General features: G+C 40.5%; 1 protein-coding gene and 1 pseudogene across 1 annotated transcript in view; one reads left to right on the top strand and one right to left on the bottom strand.

Moving 5' to 3' along the window:
- Msh3 (mutS homolog 3) overlaps positions 1–17,992 on the bottom strand; it is a 228,423-nt gene that overhangs the window by 154,376 nt on the left and 56,055 nt on the right. The window lies entirely within an intron of this gene.
- Positions 12,094–16,967, top strand: LOC108491773 (annotated as a pseudogene).

The raw sequence follows: 17,992 nt of genomic DNA on the forward strand, positions 1-17,992 counted from the left end.
ATCTCTTAGCCAGGGATAGCTGAGTTATTTGTTCAGGACAAGGAGATGAGCTAAGGGTTATTGACCAAGATGCTTTCCCACAGAGCAGGGAACCTGCACTTTTATGACCAGGCCACTTCCTCCTGCCAGTCTAGCAGTGTTCTGCAAGACAGGGATTATCAGAGCGTTGTTTTCAGTGCCCCTCCCTTTAGCAGAGAATGCAGCCTAGACCTGTAAGTTTTAGGCTCACCTCACCCTAGGGCCTGGCATCCTGGTTTCCTACACTGTAGTATTCTATTACAGAAGCCCAAATGACTAATATAGGGTCAATATACAAAATTTGATAGAATTCTATGAACAAAAATGCTTAAATCATAACTTTCTTAATAATAACAAATATCTCAAAATAAACCGAGCATCAGCCAGGCATGAGAACACATGCTTATAACCCTAGCACTAGGAAGGCTTGGGCAGAAATATCAGTACAAGTTCAAGAGCTGGTCTATATAGCAAATCTTGGGCCACCAAGGCTACATAAAAAGACATGCATACATATAAATAAATAATAAATAAATAAATAAATAAATAAATAAATAAATAAATACCATAGACTGACAGTTCTTCAAAAAGCTAAACATAAAATTATCCAGTGACCCAGTACTTCCATTCCTAGCTATGTACCTAAGAGAAAAGAAAACCTATATCCACGTAAATATGTATACAAATATTCCCATCATCAATCAATAAAAAAAAAAAAATAGAAAAAATCTAGACGTCTATCAGTCAGTGAAAGGACAACAGAATGTGGTATATCCACACAATGGAACATTATTTGTTAGTAAAAGGTAATCAGAAAACTACCTCTTTTGGAGCAGTAGTGGTGGGCACTGTTATCTGTGGGGTAATCAATAGCTGTCTAGTTGGACTTAAAGCCCTCTCAATGGGAATGAACTCATGGTTAGCACTGTAAACACAACCAAATACACATTGTAATCAAGTATTATATATAATGGGAAAAAACCTGAAAGCATGCTAAGTGAAAGAAGCAGTCACAAATGGGATTACAACTATACATCAGACAGTGGGGTATTATCTAGATATAGAAAGACTGCAAAAATTAAACACGCACACACAAAATAAATCTTCTAATCAATAAAGGGGCTAATGAACTGAATAGACAATTCTAAAGAAGAAAAATAAATGAGCAATAAATATTTCAAAGAGTTCAACATTCTTAGCCATCAGGGAAATGCAAAGTAAACTACCTTGAGATTCCACATAATGACTAACGTCCAGAAAACAAATGACCACAAATGCTGACAGCAAGGACGTGAGGAAAGAGGAGTCCTCATATATTGCTGGTGGGATCACAAACTGGTGCAGCCACTGGGGAAATCAATATAGAGGTTTCTAAAAGAAGAAAAACTAAAAACGAGCTACCATATACCACCTACACATTCCTGGGTAGAAACAGAATCTGAAGTCCTACCACAGAGACACATTCATGTTTATTACTGCACTATTAACTATAGCTAGGAAATGGAGCCAGCCTAGCTTCCATCCACTGATGAATGGATAAAGAGAATGTGGTACATATGCACAATGGGATTTTTATCCAGCTGGAAAGTAAAATAAAATTGTGACATCTGTAGGCAAATAGATGCAACTGGAAATAAGTATGCTAAGCAAAGTAAGCCAGACTCAGAAAGACAAGCACTGTGTGTCTTCTTTCTTATGAAGATGCTAACTTGTATGTGTATGCATGTGTGTGCATGCTCTTGCATGAGTGTGTGGGTCATGAAACTAGGAAGAGGACCATGACAAGACATGAAGAGACTTAAGGGTTCAGGGAGTAGGAAAAAAAGAGTATAATGGAATACATATGACATGACAGCAGAAGGCTCATGAGGTTGGAGGAAAGGGACCAGCAAGAGAGAGGACAGCAGGACAGAGAAGCAGACTGGGAAGGGGAATGAATAAGAACAAAGTATTATGGAAATACCATAATAAAATCCGTTATCTCATACACGAACTTAAAAAAACTTTTAAGCCAAACACAAAAGAGCACATATCTGTTGACTTCATTTACATGAGATGTCCAGACTAGGTAAATGTGTTGACACACAGTAGGTAAGTGGTTGCCTAGAGCTAAAGGAGTCACACTACCAAATATACACAGGTAGAGCTATAGTGTTTCACAATGAGTGGCAATGTTCCATGGGGAACATTTAACAATGACTAGAAAATTTCTGAAGATGAACTGGGGCTGCTACTGACCAGAATTAGCTATTCATCTTCCAATGCTCAGGACAGCCACACACAAGAAAAGCATGTCAATAGTGGCAAGGGTGAGAAACAGAAATTATGCTAGACAAACTAATAGTTGGAACGGAAGAGAGTACAGAAAGATTCCCATGTATGGTCACTTGATTTATGACAGAGTACTACAGTCAAGTGGGAGAAGAGAGTCTCCTCAATACACTGTCAGCTGGATATTTATGTGGAAGGAAGTGAAATCTGTCTCATACCATACTCAAAGTTCAATTTTGTATGGACTTAGTTCTAAATATAACATGGAAATTAGTAGAGCACCTAGAAGAAATACATAGAAATCTATTTATGATATCAAGACAAGCACAGAGTTAGGACACAAGAAACAAGCATAAAACACAGTGCTGATCCACTGGGCTATACTCAATTAAGAGCTCAGTTCATATAATGACCATTAGGGAGAGTCAACACCAGGCATGATAAGGCACACCTTTAATCCCAGCAGAGGCAAGTGGATCTCTGCAAGATCCAGCCCAGCCTGGTCTACATAGGGAGTTCCAGGCCAACTGGGGCTAAAGGAAGACCCTATCAATGAGAGAGAGAGAGAGAGAGAGAGAGAGAGAGAGAGAGAGAGAGAGAGAGAGAAGAAAAAACTGGAATCTGACCCATATTCCACTAGTTCACTCATATCCAAAAAATAAACAGAATACCTATTAATTAATACAAAACAGTCCAGTCAAATGAATACATAACTTATGAATTGTCCATTCAGAAATGGGGAAAATTACTTAACAGCACAAATACAAAGAGTAAAAGTCATCAGCCACAAAACAGTATATACATCATAAAATTTCATTTAAAGAATTCAAAAAGGAAAAATTAATTTATATGCAGATTTGTTTAAGGAGGGCAGTGACAGGAATGGGCCACAGAAGCCTTGGGGTATTCGTAATGTTCCTTTCTTGGCCCAGACACTGTTGACTTAGGTGTGCTCACTTTGGGAAAATCCCTTGCACTGAGCACTGTGGTTTGTGCATTTTTCTGTCTGCCTGATAGACTTCAATAGTTTCTCAAAATAAAGGAACACAAATATCACATCTGTAAGAGCAGTTAGACATAAATCCAAAAGCACTTCCATTTAGAACACTTTATCAAACAAGTTATTTTTAAAACTAAGATTCCACCTTTAAATCAGAAATGAATTACAGAAATTACAGAAAAAAAAATACCTCGGTAAAAATTCACTGCGAATGTAAAAAATGAAAACTACATAAAAGCAGCTGAAAGTAAGAGGGCCAAAAACAATGCGCATTCCTCATTAGTCAACATGATTTGAAAACGCTCCATAAAGCTTTTAAACATTTAATCATTTCTACCAATTACTCTTTTGACTTGTAATGAACAATAAAATGTTGGCCCAGTACTAAGGAGAGTCCAATATTGAGGTGCCTCGTGTGGGCTACAAAGTAAATTCAAGACAGTCTGCAATACACTCTGATCTCAAAAAGACAAAAAAGTAAAATTAATTAATTTTTTTTAAATACTCAACAAGAGGGGCTGGAGAGATGGTTCAGTGGTTAAGAGCATTGGCTGCTCTTGTAGAAGACCTGGGTTTGGTTCTGAGCACCCACATGGCAGCTAACAACCATCTGTAACTCCAGTTCAGGGGCTCTGACACCCTCTTCTGGCTTCTGTGGGCACTGTATGACTGGGTGCGCTTATTCACATACAGGCATAACACACATAAAATAAAAATAAATAAAAAATAATTTTTAAAAATTCAACACGAGATAAGGATATAGCTCAGTGCACTTGCTTGTGCACAGGCATGGGTTTGATCTGCAGTATAAATAAATAGAGCCAGCAAATCAGTAGATAAAAGCACCTGCCACCAATATTGAAGACCTGAGTTCATCCCCAGGACCCACATAGTGGAAGGAAAAAAAAAATCAACCCCACCTTAGTTGTCCTCTGACCTCCTCACGTGTCGTGACATACATGTGCTCCCCATTCACGATAAATAAATATCTAATTTTAAAATTAAAAATAAATGAACAAACTCAGCAGGATCTGTGGAATCCTAGCCAGGTGATACTTGCAAGCCTCTGCACCTCACTGCTAAAACACTAAGCCTGAGAACACAACATTCTCTCTCTGACCCCTAGTCCTCACACAAGAGGGAGAACCTTTCCATGTAGCTTAGTCAAAAATCCTCTAACGAGGTACAAGAAACCCCTGTCCCATACAGCTTGGTTTTTAAACAGAGCTAAGTAAAAAACAACAGTAAAAATGTTTAAAAATACGGGTTCAATTCCCAGCACCCACATGACAACTAACAACTGTCCGTAACTCCAGTTCCAGGGGATCTGACAGCCTCTTCTGTCCTCCGTGGGCACTGCACCACACAGGTGCACTACACTCATACACATAAAAAATAAATAAAATTACTTTTTTAAATGTATAAAAAAATACATCTAAAAAAATTTTTCCCATTCATTGTATGTACATGTGTGTGTGTGTGTGTGTGCACGCATGCACATGCACATGTGTACATGTGCACATGTCACGGAGTGTGTGTGGAGATCAGAGGATAACTTGTGGAAGTCAGTTCTCTCTTTCTACAATGTAAGTTCCATGAATCAAATTCATTTACAGAGGCTTGGCAGCAAGCACCTCTACCCACTGAGCCATCTCACCTGCCCTAAAATCTTTTTTACATGGTGATCTGCCCCATCATCTCTCTCCTTCTGTTCTAGTCACACTGACCTTTGTGCTGTTCTTTGTGTTCTTCAAACACCATAGTTCAGTTTTCATTCCAGGGCCTTTGCACCAACTTTTGCTCTTCCCAGCTCTCCATATGATAGCCTCACCTACTTTGGGCCCTCATTCAAAGTCATCTTGTTTATGAAATCATTTCTAATCACCTTGTATAAAACATGGTCCCCTTCAATCCATGGGGACAGGGTCTTCATCTGCTCTGCTTTTCTTATACCAACTGCCTCGACCAGTGCCTGTTATAGAAAGGGACTCAAGCCTCCCAGTATTGCCAAATAAACAAAACAAGTAAACCCATAAGGGCAGCCTTCAGAGCTGTACCTCCGCTTGGGACAGCAGCATCGTTCCCATTTTAAAAATGAGTGACCTGAGCTTTGAGAGACTAAGCCCAATGCCAAAGTCACAAAGAGATAACAGATGAAGACATCTGAATCCAGAGAGCCTACTACAGAGGCCTTCTCAGTTCCTAACCAGACCAGGCAGGTCTAAGCTGATTCAGGAAGAAATCAAAAGGGGATTTTCTCCCATCTCTGGTGCTGAAGAAGGATTTTCTTCTACCTTAATCCACTGGAGAGAATCAGCGTAACTATTGTGAAGCCCTTATCTGCATTTTTCTTCCTATAGACTCTCTTAATACCTGATTTTTAGCAGCCTGCAGCAAAGTCATTATTTAACAACTTGAAAGGCAAGGAATGACCTTACCTGCACTCCAGTGTTTTAGACAAGTTCTTAGCAGGACCACAAAAGGCAGCTGGTTACCCAATTACTGCTCTAATTAAGGCTTTCTTTGATAAGCAGATAAGGATTTAGAAACCATTAAACTTGATAAAAATGGACTTGTCTGTTATCCTTGGGGCTTTTGTGGGAGCATTAGAAGAATGTTAAATCCATCATCCACCATACCTTTACTAAACATCCTCATGCAAACATTGTGTTCACAAGGTGGTTAAAGTTATAGTCTCCTGTGTTCCCCCAGATTTCTTAATTGAAAGTACAGTAAATTCAAATCACTTTCTCTTTAAAACAAGTCTATTTGGAACTGCACTTAGAAGAGTAACATCCTACTCGAAACTTGTCAAATTATATTTTAGTAAAATTTCTATTTTAACATTTTCTTGAGTAACACACCTTGCTGCTGCCAAATTTATTCTTTAAAGATTAAATGTTGATTAAAAACTGTCTCTCATAGAAGTATCAATCCTTATTTCCTCAAACTGTATTCTGAGGCAGGCCTGTATCAGAATCACATGTCTGGGAAACAAAGGCACAGGTTCTATAGTCCAAATGCATGAGAGAAAACTCAGCATGAAGTCCAGGGGAGAAGGAGCATGTTGATTTTTCAACTATTTATTAGTGCATGTTATGGCTTGAATGTGAAATATCTCCCATAGGCTCATGTGTTTGAACACTAGATGCCAAGCTGGTGGCGCTGTTTGGGGAGGTTAAGCTTAGGATTTGGAGCTTCACTGGAGGAAGTAGATCACTGAAAGTTGGCCAGTCACTTCCTATCTGGGTCTCTGCTCCTGACTGCTGACAGGATATAACCAGCTGTCAAGTATCTCCTTGCTTTCTCTGGCATGATGGATCATATCTCCTGAACTCTCAGCCAGAACAAATCCTTCCTTAACTTGTTTCTGGCAGAGATATTCTGTCACAGTGATGAGAAAAGTAACTAACAGAAAACTGGTACCAGGGGCCTTTGCTGTGAGACACCTGAACATGTAGTGTGTAGGCCTTCTGAACTGTTTTCAGGAAGAAGTGGGTCAAAGGGCTCAGAAACACTAGAATGCTGTAAGTGGAACTAAATGGGCTGTTCTGTATGTGCTCATTACAATGCGGATTGTAAAGAATGTGCCATAGGGTTTTGGAAGGCAGTAAGAATTCTCAGGAATGGAGCTACAGCCTATTCTTTTTATATTGGGGCAAAGAATTCAGCTGTGTTTTGTCTGCAGCCTAAAAACTTGAGTGAAACCAAATTAAAAAATAATGGCCTAAGCTGTTTGGTGGGGGAAAGTTCAAGACAACATAAGATCCAGGCTGTGGCACCATGGAGCTGCTGGCTATCATGAACTTCCTCACCATGAAGAATGTGTGAACTATGAACGAGAATAAATACTTTCTTCTTGAAAATGTTTCTGTCAGAAACTCTGTCATCACAATAAGTAAATAATACAACAGATATGCATTGTACAAAGTGACAATGTACATTTGCATTCAAGTATATCATGTACTTTGATCACATTGCTCCCATGACTCTCTCCTGTCCTGTCCTCCAACTCCTGCTAGTCCCCTTCTTCTTCCCAGATAATTCTCCTTCATATCTGTGGGTGTGTAAAAGAAAGCATATATTACTTGTCTGAGCCTTACTTATTCTGCTTAATACAATTATCTCCAGCTTTGGAGTTAAATAAAACTCCACTCTTTGTGTGTACATGCATGTGTACATCACATTTTCTTCATTCACCTATTGATGGGCATCTAGGCTTATTCCCCAATTTGGTTATTGTAAATATTGCTGCAATAAACATGGCTATATAGGTATTTCTGTAGTATTCTGACCTACATTCCTTTGGCCATAGTCCCAGGAGTGGTATAGCTGGGTCACAGAGTAGTTTTTTTTCATAGTTGGGTTTTGTTTTTGCTATTTTTTTTTCATTTTATGTATATGAGTGTTTTGCCTACATGCATGTAAGTACACCTATGTATACAATGCCCGTGGAGAGGGAATTGTGAAGCCCTCCTCCTTGGCCCCCTGCCCTGGACTCCCGAGAAGCCTGCCCCTCTTTAGGACTAACTGCTCTTTTCCCTTCTGTAAACTGCTTGATTGAGAGGACAAACTGTATTGACCCCATTTTGACTAGCTGTTGCAGGCAAGCCTGAACATGCCCAGGCATGTCATAATCACCACCTGCCACCCCCACCCCAGGAGGCTATAGGTCAAGAAAGCCCAGACATATGGCAGCCTTATAAGGTAGAAACAGAGACTTCTGGCTCTACAGATAGCAGTCAGCACATTCCACAGCTCTGAGGGTAGCACCCACCAATGAGAAGCCCCCAGGACTGCATCCCTTATAACCAATCAATTCAAAAGTGTGTTGGCGAGCACGGGCTCCTCAGGCCAGTCAAAGTGTGACTCTGTTATTCCTTTCCTCCCTTTGTCTAAAACCTATAAAGTGCTTCCACCCCTGTGATCCGGGCTCTCAGCACAGATCCATTGCTTTGGTGAGGTCTGAGAGCCCGAGCTTAAGCCCGAATAAAGCCTCTTTGTTCTTGCATGCCCTCTGGATTCCGTGGTTATTCTTGGGGGTCCGTTCTCTGGGCACAACAGAATGACTATGAATCAGGCAGAATGAAGTGCAAAAATCCATTATTTTGTATGCTAAGGGGAAAAGTTCATTAATAAAAAAGAAAAAACCAGAAAGATTAAAACTAAAAGGATGAAGGAAACAACTGTTGAGATTATGTTCTAGGCAAATGCAAATAAAAAGAAAACAGGACAAGATTTTATTAGCTGGAAAGACAGAAGTCAAACAAAAGGCATCAAAAAGCAGAGGCACTTGATAGCAGCAGCCACAGGAGTACAAAATGGATTCAGAATGAGAGGACTGCAAAATCTACGCAGGAGCTCCGGAGGTACTCCCCCACTTTCCTGGACTTGGACCCCGGGGTGTAAAGGGTAGAGCAGCTAAGGCCACCACAATAAGTAACTAATACAACATGAGAAGGAGAGCAGAAGGAAGAGAGAGAAAAGCCCCTCATGTAGCCATGTCCAACCATAGCCCACCCTCAAACTTTCACAGGAGGCAACAAACTTATCTTCAACTGAAATTATCACAGTAAGAATTTGTTACACAGTGTGGGGTTTTCAAAGAGAAAATTGTTTCTGGTGGGCAGAAGAGGTGGGCACAATCACAGAGGCCCCTCCTAGCATGATGACCCACACTTCTGAGTGAACAGCACTGGGGAACACCCAGTTAGATGTTCAACTAGTGGGTCAGCTTCAGAGAAAAGTAGAGTTTGTGTTAGTAATTCTGGAGGCATAAAGGACCCTCTCCCACCAAGCAGTGCAGAAAGAACCTTACTCAGCCAAGTTGCCACAGTCTTAAAAATGGACTTAGGGCCAGGGCCCCTTCAGGATTAAGAAGGCCTGAGATAAACATCTCCAGAGGCGAGGACTGCTGAGGAGCAAAGGAACAAGCAGAGCCTCCCAACCTGTGAACCCCAAGAGACCTAGACTAGAGGCTGAGGCCAGGAAGTACCAAGGCCAGCATGTCTGAGTTGGACTGTTCAAATGGCTAAGCAGGGGGTTAACGTAAGGTCAAAATCCTGTTCCGGAAAAACTCAATGTCTTCTCTAAACTTTTCTAGTTTTTCCTAGACTTCTGTCTTTACTTGTCCTTTCAAAGTGACTACAGTTTTCATTTTGTTACCTTTAAAGGAACAGCTCCATCAAAAATGTTCTAAAGTGTCGTTCTAAAGCGTCTTTCTTTGATAGGAAAGTGCTTCTACCTGTGATGAGGGCAGAAGCAGAGAAGACTGACATGTTCCAACTTGAGAGACCAGGAAAAAGTGGAAAATGCTGAAAAGGAAATGGAAAACCCAACAGCCAGAGATACCATCCATGCCTACCTGCTTCCATGACCTACCAGCTCCTCTGCCTTGACCCAGGCGATCTCTTAAGAATAGAATTCAAAATTTCCATCCTTTCTTAATCTTTCAGTCCATTACAAACCTGGGCCTCTTTATCATCCATCTACATACATCCCACACCCTGGCACATGAATATATGCCAAGATGCCCCTCCTCTCAGCAGAACTGAACTAGCATGCCCGCTTCAGAAACCAATGTCCATCCCCCAAAACCCTCACGGACTTCTAGAGCTTGAAATGCCTTGGATAGGCACAAAGCATTTTTATTTCACAAGGAGAAGCAAATAAAGCTAACCAAAGGTCACTTAAATAGCAATTCAGATATGAGAAAACCAAAGGTATAGAAAAGCTTATTTAAAATTAGGTTATAAACATAAAAAGTAATAAAAGTGGTTAAATTCTAAATGAGTATTTCAGATTGCATAATATTTAAGTGCTTTTGCAGTGTCCACAAATTCCATCAGCTCATTTACACGCACACACACACACACACACACACACACACGCAGACCGACAGAGAGAGAGAGAGAGAGAGAGAGAGAGAGAGAGAGAGAGAGAGCGAGAGAGAGAGGGTTCTATTTTATACTCATCTCCGGTCAAGCTTATAAAGGGGAAACAGGCATCATAGATTTCTAAGACTCCTATCTCACCTGATAGTTTTGATATAAAACAAATTAAAAAAAAATACTCCCAAATCTTCTAAAACTTGTATCCTGAAAGGTCAGTGTCTGCAATATCCACTTCAGGAAATCCAGCTCATTTTTCAAAGTCAAATTCAAAATAAAGCTTTGTAGAAAAGACTGTTCACACATATTTGATTATGTTTGAACATAATCAAATATGTTCGAACAGTTATTATGGAAGTAGAACTTATCAGATGCTAAAGGACTTTGCAATGTGATGATAATTAAGAACTCCAGTAATGGGGAAGTAAACAGGAATCTTCCCCTGCCCTTTTTGGTTATCCAGGATAAGAAGTTTTTGTTTTCCAAAATTATCACATTCCTGTATAGACCTAAGGCTCTTGCATTCCTGTAACCTTTCCATTTTTATTACCTTCGACACCCTCTGTTACTGTACTTAATTACCATGTATATGCTATGTACCTTTTGTTTGCATTCCTCATGAGTATAAAATCCCCCAAAACTTGAACAGGAGTCTGACTTCTTGATTCGTGGTATCAGTCCCCCTAGCATCAAATTAAACTCCTGCTCCTCACCTGATATCTGCTGTTGATCTCTGATTATTTCTGTAACACAGTCTTTTATACAAATGACATGGAAATAACTTGAAACCGTAAGGAGAAAAAAAAACCTTAACCACAGTTCATGTCATCAAAATAAAATATGTAACAGAGCTAAAACTTAAAGTTTAAACTAGAAAAACCTCTATAAGAAGAAAACATGGGGGGGGGCAAATCTTTACACTGTGGGAATAGGCAAAGGTTTCTTAGGATACAAAAAACAGGGGCTGGAGAGATGGCTCAGCGGTTACGAACACTGGTTGTTCTTACAGAAGACCCGGGTTCAAATCCCAGCACCCACATAACAATTATCAACTGTCCGTAACTCCAGTCACAGGGGCTCTGACAGCCTCTTCTGACCTCCGTGGGCATTGCAAGACACGGGTGCACTTACCTACATGCAGCCAATACATGCATACACATAAAATAAAATTAAAAGAAAAACACTATTCAAGATAAATCAAAAGGTAAGCAAAAGACTTGAAGTAAATATTACACACACACACACACACACACACACACATACACACACACACACACACACACACACAGGTAAAAAAGGATTTTTATTCAGAACACAAAGAATTCCTATAACACAACACAAGCAATCAAAGAATTAAAATGGGCAGAGAGATAGATGAATGAGTAACCACAAGCACCTGAAAATTTCACTGATCATCAAAAGAAGAAATTTAAAATGCACATGACACTACTATTCACCACTATAGTGGCAAAAATTGAGAAGATCAGCAATAACAAGAGTCAACACAGTCAGAGAACCATAAATTCTGACACACTATAAATTCTGACACAGAGAACTAAAATTTCGAGCTACGTTGAAGAATACCTTGGTTGCTTTTCACACAGTTGAACATACATTTACATACATTTACCTACCTAACCTGGCAATTGTACTCCTCCATCTTGACCCAAAACAAATGCATCTGTGAAAAGACTGTGACTATAGAAATGTTCTTAGAAGCATCACTGAAGAGTCAGAGCTGGTAACAACCTAGATATTTGGCAAGTGAATGGATGAAAAAAATCTTGGTATACTCATATAATGCAATACTATTGAGCAATAACAGGGAACAAATCCTCATCCATTCAACAATGTGGACATGCTTCATTATGCAAAGGAGGGGATCTAGACACCAAAGAGTAGAGACACCCTGCAATGATTCCGCTCCTTCGAAACCCTCAAACAGCCCAGTTATTCTCTAATGACAAAACTTCTAACAGTAGTTGCTTGGAGCAGGATGTGGAGATGAAGAGAAAGTAACTACAAAGAGGCAGAGAGAACCAGGCATGGTGACACACGCCTTTAATTCCAGCAGTTGGGAGGCAGAGGCAGGTGGATCTCTGCATTCAAGGCCAGCCTGGTCTACACAGCAAGTTCCAGGCCAGCTGGGTCTACATTGAGACTATGTCTCAAAAAGACCAAAAAAAAGTTCACCCTCCCAGGTCCCCCACCCCGTCTCTCCTCCTGGCGTGGGCACTGGTCCATTTCTTCTCTTAGTAACCCAGTCCTCTCAACTGCCCCCTTGGCCCAGACTCCCCACTGCTTCCTGATCCTTTACACCCAGACCGACCCAATATGTCGGTCTTGGGGCTGGTTCCCTCCCCCACCATGCCTTTGCCAACCTGAGACCAGCCCTCATCCCTGGCCAGCCCAGCCCCCGGCATCCAGAGGCCAGCATCTTTCCTGGGTAAGCTTGGCCATGCCCACTGGGCCTTGAAATACCACAGCCTTCTTCACCCTCCCAGCTCCCCCACCCCATATCTCCCTCCTAGCATGGGCACTGGCCCATTTCTCCTCTTGGCACCCCAGACCTCTGGACTGCCCCCTTGGCCCAGACTCCCCACTGCTTCCTGATCCTTTGCACACAGACCAACCCAATACCTTGGCCTGGTCCCCGGAAGTACTCAAAGCCTGTTCCCTCCCCCATATTGCCTTTGCATAACTGAGACCAGCTTTCATCCCTGGCTGTCCCACATCCACCGTGGATTGCTGAGACCAGCCTCCTTCCCTGACTACCTGAGAGTCCTGAATCCTACCTCTATATAGCAATCCTCCCAAATTGTACTATGCCTGCTGACTAGAGGGATTCAGACCTTAGGAAAAAGCCTGAGAGCATCTGATCCTGATCTGAATTGGGCATCTGTGGGAACAGCTGAACAGCTGGACAAAAGCCATCTGGCCCCTCCAATATAAAATCAAAAGAGAGAACCAGAAGACTACACCAACCAGCTTTTCACGCTTAACAAGTAAACCACAAAGGCACATAAAGTTTACAAAAAGAAGCAGACCTCAACTCAACAAAGGAAGGCTTGAGTCTCACACAAGAAATCCATGTGTCAAAGTCACAGAGAAAAAATAACAACATGAAAAACCCAAATAATATATTTAATATATTCCCACAAAGTACCAACAGTCCTGTAGAGGAATACAATAAGAAACCCCTAGAAATAACAGGCACATAGAATTGAAAAGAACAATTATAAACATGATAAAGGAATTCAGTGAATTTAAAGGACACAAAAAGAAATCAAAGAACTGAAAGACGACAGGGATAAACTTCTGAATGAATTTAGAAAAGAGTTAGAAATATTGAAAAATACACAGCCTGAAATGAAGGAAGTGAAACACTCAATAAGCCAATTAGAAATGACAGGAGGAAGCCTCACAAATAGGATGAATGACATGGAAACCAGAATATCAAACTTGGAAGATAAAGTGGACAAATTACACCACTCAAGCAAAGATTATGAAAAATTTGAAAAAACACAAGAATGGAATAGGCATGAACTGTGTGACACCATAAAAAGACCAAATTTATATATCATAGGCATAGAGGAAGAGAAGAATCTCAGAATAAGGGTATGGACCAGATCTTCAACAGGATTGTAGAAGAAAATTTCCCAAAACTAAAGAAAGATATGCCCGTACAAATACAAGAACCACATAGAACACCAAACATACAGGACCAGAAAAGGAACTCTAGATGGCACACCATACTAAAAACACTAAATGTACAGAACCAAGAGAGAATACTAAAAGCAGCAAAAGAAAAATAAGCCACATATAAAGGAAAACCCACCAGAATTACAGCTGACTCTTCAGTGCAAACTATAAAAGCCAGAAGAGCCTGGACAAAAGTATTCCCAGTTCTAAACGACCACAGATGCCAACCCAGCTTACTTTACTCAGCCAAAATGTCTACTATAGTAGAAGGGGAAAGAAAAAGCTTCCAAGACTTAAACAGGCTGAAAGAATTCATGTCCATAAAACCAGCCCATCAAAGAGTTCTTGAAACAATACAAAGAGCTGAAGAAAGGAATGACTACACCCAAGTGATAAGAGAAAGAAATTTAATGAAAGCATGACTGTGAAAAAACACAGTCACACCAAGAATATGAACAGATATCAAAATGACAGGAATCAATACACATGTTTCATTAATAACTTTAAATATCAATGAACTAAACACCCGAATCAAAAGACATAGACTAGTTGAATGGATTAAGAAACAAAACCCATCTTTTTGTTGTCTGCAAGAAATGCATCTCACTTTGAAGGGCAGGTACTACGTTAAAGTGAAAGGATGGAAAAAAATATTCCAAGCAAATGGTACTAAGAAAAAAGTAGGAGTTGCAATTCTAATGTCTGACAAAATAGACTTCAAACTAAAACTAATCAGAAGAGATGAAGAGGGCCACTTCATTCTGATCAAAGGAACAATTGACCAAGAAGATATTACAATCATGAACATATATTCACCAAACTCCGGTGCACCCAACTTCATAAAAACAGTACTACAGGACATGAAGACCCAGATTAATCCCAACTCATTAGTAACAGGGAACTACAGTACCCCATTGTCTCCATTAGATAGGTCAACAGGACAGAGAATCAACAGAGACACAGAAGAATAAAACAATATCATACATCAAATGGATCTAACGGACATCTAACAATTATTCTACCCAAGCACCAAAGAATATACTTTCTGCTCAGCACCTCATGGAACATCCTCCAAAACTGATCACATACTGGGGCACAAAACAAGCCTCAACAAATACAAAAAGACTGAAATAATTCCATGCATTCTATCAGACCACAATGCAATAAAGCCTAAACTCAACACTGGAAGAAACCCTAGTGACTACACGAACACATGGAGATTAAACAAAACATTCCTGAATGACAAATGGGTCAAAGGAGAAATTTAAGAAAAAAATAAGGGACAGCCTGAGAGGGTAGGTTCTGACCTCCATCAGTGTAGTGGCTCTGATCTCAGCAGACCGCCAGAGTGCCCAGTTCTGGCCTCCCTCTGGCCTATCTCGGACAGAGTGGCTGAGAACACAGGGGACTGCCTGAGAGCCCCCAGATCCTGCCTCCACGTGGTGGTGAGCTTCCCCTAGTTGCAATATACGCATTCCCCTACCTGGGATTTCGTGAGGCCCCTCCCAAGGCCCCAGGGCAGATCAAGCTTTGGTAAGGTAAGGCTGAGATCTTAGCAGACAGCCTGAGAGAGTGGGTTCTGACCTCCATCATGCAGCAGCTCTGATCTCAGCAGACCACCAGAGTGCCCAGTTCTGGCCTCCCTCTGGACTCTCTTGGACACGAGGGGCTGAGAATGCAGAGGAATGCCTGAGGGCCCCTGGATCCTGCCTCCAGATGGTGGTGAGCTTCCCCTAATTGCGCCATATACATCCCCCAACCTGGGAATTCATAAGGCACCTCCCAAGGCCCCAGGGTAGATCTGGCTTTGGTAGGCCAAGGTTGAGATCCTAGCAGACAATCTGAGACGGTAGACTGCCTGAGAGCACACAGATCCTGCTTTCATGTGGTGAAAGATTATGGAAAATTTTAAAAAACACAGGAATGGACTATGCAAGAGATGTGGGACACCATGAAAAGACCAAATCTACAGATCATAAGAACAAAGGAAGAAGAGTTTTAGATTAATGGTGTAGACCAGGTCTTCAACAGGATTGTAGAAGAGAATTTCCAGAAATTAAGGAAAGACATCCCCATACAAATACAGACAACACATAGAATACCAAATAGACAGGATCACAAAAGAAACTCCTAACTACATATCATACTAAAAACACTAAATGTACAAAACAAAGAGAGAATACTGAAAGCAGCAAAAGAAAAACAAGTCACATACAAAGGAAAGCCCATCAGAATTACAGCTGACTTATCAATGCAAACTATGAAAGCCAGAAGAGCTTGGACCAAGGTATGTCTAGATCTACATGACAATAGGTGTCAGCCCAGAATATTTTACACAGCAAAAATATCTATTATAGTTGAGGGGGAAAGAAAAATCTTCCATGACATGAAAAGCCTAAAAGAATACATGTCCACAAAACCAGCCCTTCAAAGAATACGTGAACCAATACAGAGAGCAGAGAGTGAAATAACTATACACCATGGGCAACAAAAGAAAATACATAAAGGTATAATCAAGGAAACACAAAATTAGAGAACACAAACAGCAATCAAAATGACAACAACCAATACACATCTTTCAATAATAACTTTAAATATTAATGGAGTGAACTCCAAAATCAAAATACACAGGCTATCCCCAGTTGCTGCCAACGTGCTCGATCCTTCCAAGGAAGCTAAGGCCACGTTGGGGTGAGAACCTCACTTCATCTGGTGACTAGCACCTTGCCAGCAGTCCACAGCACGGCCTCAGTGTCTGAACTCACCTGCATCTACTCCGTACTCATCCTGCAAGATGACGAGGTCAGCATGATGGATGATAAGATCAATTCTCTTTTTAAAGCAGCTGGCTTCAATGTTGAACCTTTTGGCCTGGCTTGTTTGCAAAGGCCCTGGCCAATGTCAACATTGGGAACCTCATCTGCAACATAGGGGTTGGTGGACCTGCTCCAGCAGCTGGTGCCACTCCAGCAGGTGGTCCTGCCCTCTCTGCTGCCACTGGCCTGGCTGAGGAGAAGAAAGTAGAACCAAAGAAAGAAGAATCAGAGGAATCTGATGATGACATGAGCCTTGGTTTTTTTGACTAAACCTTTTGTTAACAAGTTCAATAGAAAGCTAAACCTTTTGGTCTGTTGAGTTAAAAAAAAAAAAGACTAAGTGAATGGATTAAGAAACAAAATCCACCTTTCTGCTGTCTGTAAGAAACTCATCTGAACTTCAAGGACAGAAACTTCCTTAAGGAAAAAGGATGGAAAAAATTATTCTAAGCAAATGGCACTAAGAAACAAGGAGGGGTTGCAATTCTAATATCTGACAAAATAAACTTCAAAGTAAAACTAATCAGAAGAGATAAGGAGGGACATTTCATTCTGATCAAAGGAACAATTGACCAAGAAGATATTACAATCCTTAACATATATGCACCAAACTCTGGTGCACCTAAATTCATAAAAGCAACACTATAGGACTTTAAGACACAGATTAACCCCAGCCCAGTAATAGTAGGGGACTTCAATACCCCACTGTCTCCATTAGATAGATCAACTGGACAAAGAATAAACAGAGACACATCTGAATTAAATGATACTATACATCAAATGGAACTAACAGACATCTTTCAAATACTCCACCCAGGCACCAAAGAATATACTTTCTTCTTGGCACCCCATGAAGTTTTTCAAACATTGATCACATACTGAGCCACAAAACAAATTAACAAATACAAAAAAATTAAAATAATCCCATGCATTCTATCAGAAAGCAATGCAATAACGCTAAATTCAACACTGGACAAAGCCCTAGTCACTACAGGAACTCATGGCAATTAAACAACACACTCCTAAACAATGAGTGGGTCAAAGGAGAAATTAAGAAAGAAATAAAAGAAATACTGAAACTCAACGAAAAGGACAATACAACATAACAAAATATCTGGGACACTTTAAAAGCAGTTCTAAGAGGGAAGTTTATAGCTCTATACATTAAAAAGTTAGAAAGAGCCCAAATAAATGACCTAACACTGCAACTCAAGATGTTGGAAAGGCAAGAACAAATGAAACCCAAACCCAGCAAAAGAGAAGAAATAACAAAAGTCAGGGCAGAAATAATGAAA

Source organism: Nannospalax galili, unplaced genomic scaffold (assembly GCF_000622305.1).
Source record: "Nannospalax galili isolate Female #2095 unplaced genomic scaffold, S.galili_v1.0 scaffold45, whole genome shotgun sequence".
Taxonomy (NCBI): Eukaryota; Metazoa; Chordata; class Mammalia; order Rodentia; family Spalacidae; genus Nannospalax; species Nannospalax galili.